Raw genomic sequence first — 6,561 nt, 5'->3', positions numbered from 1 at the left:
CTCCTGTCTCTATTTTAAATATATGTTATGTGTATCTGTGTGTGTGTGTGTATAAATAAATGTATATATGTGTATATAAATAAATATGTGTGTGTGTATATATATACACACACATATATATTTAAATATATGTGTGTGTATATATATATATATATACACATATATATGTATATATATATACACATATGTTAAATATATATATACATATATATGTGTATATATATATATATATGTGTATATATATATATTTAACTATGAGGTACCACTTCACCCACTAGGATCGATAACTGGAAAAAAAGAAAGAAAGAAAGAAAGAAAGAAAGAAAGAAAGAAAGAAAGAAAGAAAGAAGGAAAACTAGTGTTGACAAGGATGTGGGAAATTGAAGCCCTAAGCATTGCTGGTAGGAACTTAAATTGGTACAACCCCTGTAGGAAACAACTGGAACGTCCTCCAAATGCTAAACCTTGGAGTTACCATATAAGCCAACAATCCACCACTAGGTATATAATCAAGAGAAGTGAAAACATACATTTAAACAAAAATTATTTTTGGATTAAAAAAAATTTTATCCAAATGCTCATAATGACATCATTCATAAGAGCCAAAAAATGTAAACAAACCAGATGTCCATTAACTGATGAATGAACAAATTGTGGTATACACATACAATGGAATATTATTCAGTTATAAAAAAAGAAATGAACTATCCATGCATGCTACAGCATTGATAAACCTTGAAATCGTTATGCTAAGTGACAGAAGCCAGACACAAAAGGCCATATATTCTATTATCCCATTATATGAAATGTCCAGCATGGGCAAATCCCTTAGGGACAGAGGTGGACTAGCAGTTATCAGGGCCTATGTGAGAGGAACTGGGGGAGTGGAGTGATGGCCACCATGTACAGGGTTACATGTTTCAGGAGGTGATGTACATGTTCTAAAGTTGATTATGGTGATGGTTACATAACTGTGAATATACTAAAACCACTGAATTGTATGCTTTATTTTTTGTTCTTGTTTTTTTTAAAAAAATACAGAATGCTTCACAAATGTATGTGTCATCCCTGCACAGGGGCCATGCTAATCTTCTCTGTATTATTCCAGTGTTAGTATATATGCAGCTAAAGTGAGCAAAAATTGTATACTTTAAACTGTACACTTTAGAAAGTTAAAAAAAAAAATGAGACAGGGGTCCCACTCTGTCGCCCAGGCTGGAGTACAGTGGCACCAATCATAGCTCACTGCAGCCTCAAACTCCTGGGCTCAGGTGATTCTTCCACCTCAGCCTCTCAAAATGCTGGGATTATGCATGTGAGCTACTGTGCCCAGCCTAGAAAATAAATGTTATGGTATGTGAATTATATCTCAGTTTAAAAAAAGAATGGACATAAATAGTTCAGCAACGTTTTACCATGAAAGAATTTAACTCTGAGACTGTTCTGACATCTTGGTGGGGTGTGATGATAGTGCCAAAATGGAAGTGATGTGAATATTAACAGAGAAAAACTGTTTTCTCTACACTCACAACACTTCTGACACCAAATGTGTGGGGTTTTTCCACACCAACAATCTATTCTCCATCTCTCCTGATACCAACTGGGTGTCTTATAACACAGTTCTGACATTTTCTACCTGGAGCTAGCATCAGACACCAGGGCTCAGTGCCACAGGACTGCTCCCACTTCAGACACCAGTCACAATTCCTGGGTTTTTGGTATTTCTGACCAAATTGGCTACAAACTGGGAGTCCTCATGACTCTCTTCTGAGATTCAGTCATTTGCTCTAATGGGCTCACAAAACTCAGGGAAACACTTCACTTACTTACCAGTTAGGATAAACGATGCAAATGAACAGCCTATGCTCTATGCACCTCTATGAAGAGTGCATAGAGCAACATGTGGGAAAGGAGGTCCCGAGGTTCCATACCCTCTCTGGTGACTACCTTCCCAGCACCTCCTTGTGTTCATTCACCCAGAAGTTCTGTGTACCCCATAGTTTAGGAATTTTTATTGAGGTTGCGTCACCTCAGCATGATTAATTAACTCAGTCTTCAGTTCCTTTCCCCTCCCCAGAGGATGGTGGGTGGGGCTTAAATTTCCAAGCCTGTAATCATGGCTTGGTCTGTCTGGTGCCCAGTCCTCATCTTGAAGCTATCCAGGAGCCCACCAAGAGTTACCTCATTAGAACAAAAGACACTCCTATCACACAGGAAGCCCCAAGGGATTTAGTATCAAATATTAGGAAAAAAAGATGCTTCTAGAGTTTTAGGAGTCTTATGTCAGGAACTGGGAGCAGAGACAAAATATATATTTATATTTTATTTTTTTATTATGTCACACATATTCTTTTTATAGAGGGAAGAGCTGTAGAGTTAAGAACAGCCTTTTTTGGTGTTTTGTGGGGCCAGGGTCTCTTTGTGAAATTGGGGGATTCATTAGTACAGTGTGTGGCAAGATAATTCAGACATTTCTTTTTATATGACTAAGTGAGGTACACTTGGGATCTTAAAAACTATTTTCTTTTTATTATGGTGGGCACCACACCAAAGGGTGCAAGTTGCAGGTTATAAAAACAAAGTAAAAGTTTCCATAGCCTGAAATGGTTGGAAATATGACTGAGTCTCCTCATTGAGCTTCTAAGATGAAAGGCGCCAGAATTCTTCCTCTTGCAAATGTTGAATTCATGATGATGTTAAGATGGCTGACTATTAAGGGTTGAATGTGTAGTAAGCATTTACATGCATTTCCTTGTTTTAATTTCCCCACCATCACTGTGACATAGTTGTTTAGAACTTACCCAAGGTTATGAAGCAAGTCAGCAACTGACCTGGGCTTGTGAGTCCCAAGACCCCACTCTAGTTCTACTCCAGGGGAGCTGCCCCCGGGAGCTCACAGCACTTGAGATCCTAACCACACCAGTAAGGGAGGTAGTGGAGTATGGAAGCAGTGCCCTGGACTGGGAGTCAGAGTCCTTGAGTCCTGGTCCACTTTTGCCACTAATCAGCTCTGTGACCTTGGGCAAGAAGCTTGATCTCTCAGAGGCATGGTTTTCTAATGTGTAAAGTATGAAAAATTTATCACAGCTATCCCTGTAGTTCCTTACAACCCAGGTATTCAGCCTGAGCCCTGCCTCATTCACCCTCTGATTGTCATTTATATATTGAGACTAGAAGGAAGAAAACCTTTGAGTCAGTGTAGGCTGGTGATTTCAAGATGCTGGACTTTGGTGTCAGGCCAATGTGGCACTGGTTCAATCACTTACCTCAGTGTGATGTTGAGCAAGTTCTTTAATTGTGTCCCCATCTGCTAATGGGAATAACGGCGTTGGGTGCTGTGCTGTCTACATAGAGTGGTTGTGAGGATTGAGGGAGATCTAAGTAGAGAGCTTTAATACAATTCCTGGCACAGTGTAAGTACTGGGCTGTTATATTATTATAGATTAAGTAATATTATAATTTATTTATGATGATGATTGTTGATTGTTATAAAACAGAGACACAGAATCCCTTCAGAGTAATTAATGTAGTTTAAATAGCTCAGTCAGGTCAGACTTTGGAGCTCAGATTGCCTGCTTGGGCTTAGTTCTGGAACCAGTCCATATGTAGAAAGTCAGCCATACCTCAGGACTATGCTGCTGGGTAAGAGGGTATCAGATTGTCACCAAAAACACTCGAGTTCACTTCTTGTAAATTTTGAGTCAGTAATGCCATCTTCCCCGAATGAGACAATACGCTATTATGACTTACCATATCAATTTTGACTCATTATTCTTTTTTGCCCAATGTAATCAGAAATAGATGAGTGATCAGTGACAGATACTGATAAAACAGTTAGTTAATGTGCTATAAAAAGAACAGATGAGAAAATACTGCTCCCTGGAAATTTCCCAATGCGGATAGGGAATTTTTCTCTCTTTCAATGTTATTTAGCATAATAAGCACAGATAAAGATAGACTTACAAGATTGTTTATCACAGTGTTACTATAATGGCAAAAAGTTTAACATAAAGAGCCATCGAAAATCTAATATTACAAGAATAGTCTGAGAATTGAGGGAAAGTGCACTATGGAGTTTTTTTATGTTAGAAAAAAATGTGTTCTCTGATTCTAATTTTGTGAATATTGTGTGTATTTATAGAAAAATATGAAATATAACAACAAAAATATTAGCAGAGACTACCTCTGGGTATGAGATTATTATTTTAAATTTTCTTGTTTATACTTCTTTATATTGTCTATGTTTTTTGTAGTGAGCACATTTCTTTGGAACTGGGGCAAAAGTTGTTTTTTATTAGTGGGAATTCTGTCAAATTTCTTCTTTTTGCTCTAAGGCTCTTCTGTCTGGTAGATTGTTTCATCTGAATATGTCTTAACTCTCAGTCTGGATATATTGGATTTTTTTTTTTCTCTTTAAAGTACCGACTTAGAAGTAATATGCTTCATTGATTTTGTGAGCTCATCTTTTGCATGTAATGTTCAGGACAAGCCAGACACATTTGTTGTAAGATTGATTTTGTTACCTTGAAAACCAATAACAGATAAAGTCACCAATTAACTAACCTTTTTCTAAACCCATCACTTCCCTGTTGAAAGCAATTTTCAGCTCTGCCTGAGATTTAGTGTATTTAAATCAGCTCTGAATCTTCTATAAGAAGAAATCAACGTTCTTCTCTCTGTGTCTTATTTTATATAATTAGAATTGCACCACTGAAGAACTATTAAATGTGCAATTGAGAATCTAATACTTAAAAAAGTCTACAAAATTAATTCAAATAAAAGGAAAATGGATAGAGTAGATACAATAAGTTTTTCCAACTTTCATCTTTAATTGTAACTTTAAGTAACTTAAAAAAAATTACCATTTATTGAAAAAAAAATCTGAACAGGCCAAAAGCTAAACAAGTTTTTTGAGCATGAGAAGATTGAGATTTTGTTGCATTTGAATTTTTGGGATATCATTTTAGTCTTTTTTTTTTTCTTCTTTTTTTGAGACGGAGTATTTCTCTGTCACCCAGGCTGGAATGCAGTGGTGCCATCTCAGCTCACTGCAACCTCTGCCTCCTGGGTTCAAGCAATTCTCATGCCTCAGCCTCCCAAGTAGCTGGGACTACAGGCACCCACCACCCCACCTCACTACTTTTTGTATTTTTAGTAGAGACAGAATTTCACCATGTTGGCCATGATGTGATCGTGTCTCAATGGTAGCCATTAATTGGGGTCAAACTCCTGACATCAGATGAGCCACCATCCTCGGCCTCCCAAAGTGCTGGGATTACAGGCGTGAGCCACCGTGCCTGGCCCATTTTGATCTATTTTTAAAAGTACTGTTTTATGTGCATTACAAAAAAGTTGAGCAAAACAGAACTGTGTAAGGTAAACACTATTCTTTGGTGTGCACTGGACAGATATACAACATATACCTACATTGATAAAATTATCTTCCCCTCAATAGGATAATATTCCACTGTTCTCAACTTGCTTTTTTGTCCTAATTTTTTTGTGAAATAAATTCAATTTCAGTACATATAAATTTACCTCACTAGGGCTATATTTTTGCATTTCTGTTGGTTAATATCCTAGAAGTAGGATTTCTAGTTCAGAGGATATGCATGCTTAAAATTTTGTTTTGCCTCTCAAGAAAGCTTGTGCCCATTTCACCATCCTTCACAGGGAATGGGAATGAAATATAAAGTTTCTGAAACATAGGCACATGGAGATTCTCCGAGGTTTTGATAGGATATTATTTAAAGTCATTATCAGAAGTCTGCTCAGCTGGCTTGGGGAGGAGATGTCTTCTAAAGTCAGAATCCTGCAAGGTATGCATGTCTAACTCTTCAACTCCATTCGCTACCCAAAAGTGTGTGTGTGTGTGTGTGTGTGTGTGTGTGTTTTGAGAGAAATGTGTCTCCTCTGCAGAGGATCTCTCAAAATGCTAAGTGTAACAGAGGGTAGATTTTTGGAATCAAAGCTGAATTTACATTTCAGCCCTGTCTCTCAGTAGCAGGATATCTTTAAGCAAATGTTTAATGTTCCTGATCTGTGTTTTATCATCTCTAGCAAGAGGATGATCACGCCATCCTTGCTATAGATGATTATCTATAGCAACAGGATGATCATAGGGTTCTCTGTGATAATTAAATTCATTACTTAACACAAAGAGCTAGTAAATGGTGAGAACTAAGAGCTGAATTAATGGCTACCATTGAGACATGAGAAAGAGTGATGATGATCACACCAAGAGCACATTAGAGGGTAAAGCTTTGCCCACTTTTGCAGAAAAACTTGAGACAATCACCAACAGTCTAGTTAAGATATGCTATGTAGGCCAGGCACAGTGCCTCACGCCTATAATCCTAGTACTTTGGGAGGTCGAGGCAGGTAGATCACCTGAAGTCAGGAGTTCGAGACCAGCTTGTCCAACATGGCAAAACCCCGTCTCTACTAAAAATCCAAAAACTAGCTGAGCGTGGTGGCACACCCCTGTAATCCCAGGTGCTCGGGAGGCTGAGGTTGGAGAATTGATTGAACCTGGGAGGCGGAGGTTGCAGTGAGCCGAGA

General features: G+C 37.9%; 1 non-coding gene across 1 annotated transcript; it reads right to left on the bottom strand.

Annotated features, from left to right (window-relative positions):
- Positions 1-1,031: 1,031 nt before the first annotated feature.
- On the bottom strand, positions 1,032-1,138 carry LOC119466900. The gene has a single exon (XR_005195407.1). It is a non-coding gene; the product is annotated as a U6 spliceosomal RNA (small nuclear RNA).
- Positions 1,139-6,561: the final 5,423 nt, after the last annotated feature.

This window comes from Cebus imitator, unplaced genomic scaffold, assembly GCF_001604975.1.
Source record: "Cebus imitator isolate Cc_AM_T3 unplaced genomic scaffold, Cebus_imitator-1.0 Scaffold238, whole genome shotgun sequence".
Lineage (NCBI taxonomy): Eukaryota > Metazoa > Chordata > Mammalia > Primates > Cebidae > Cebus > Cebus imitator.
This window is presented reverse-complemented; position numbering and strand designations above follow the sequence as displayed.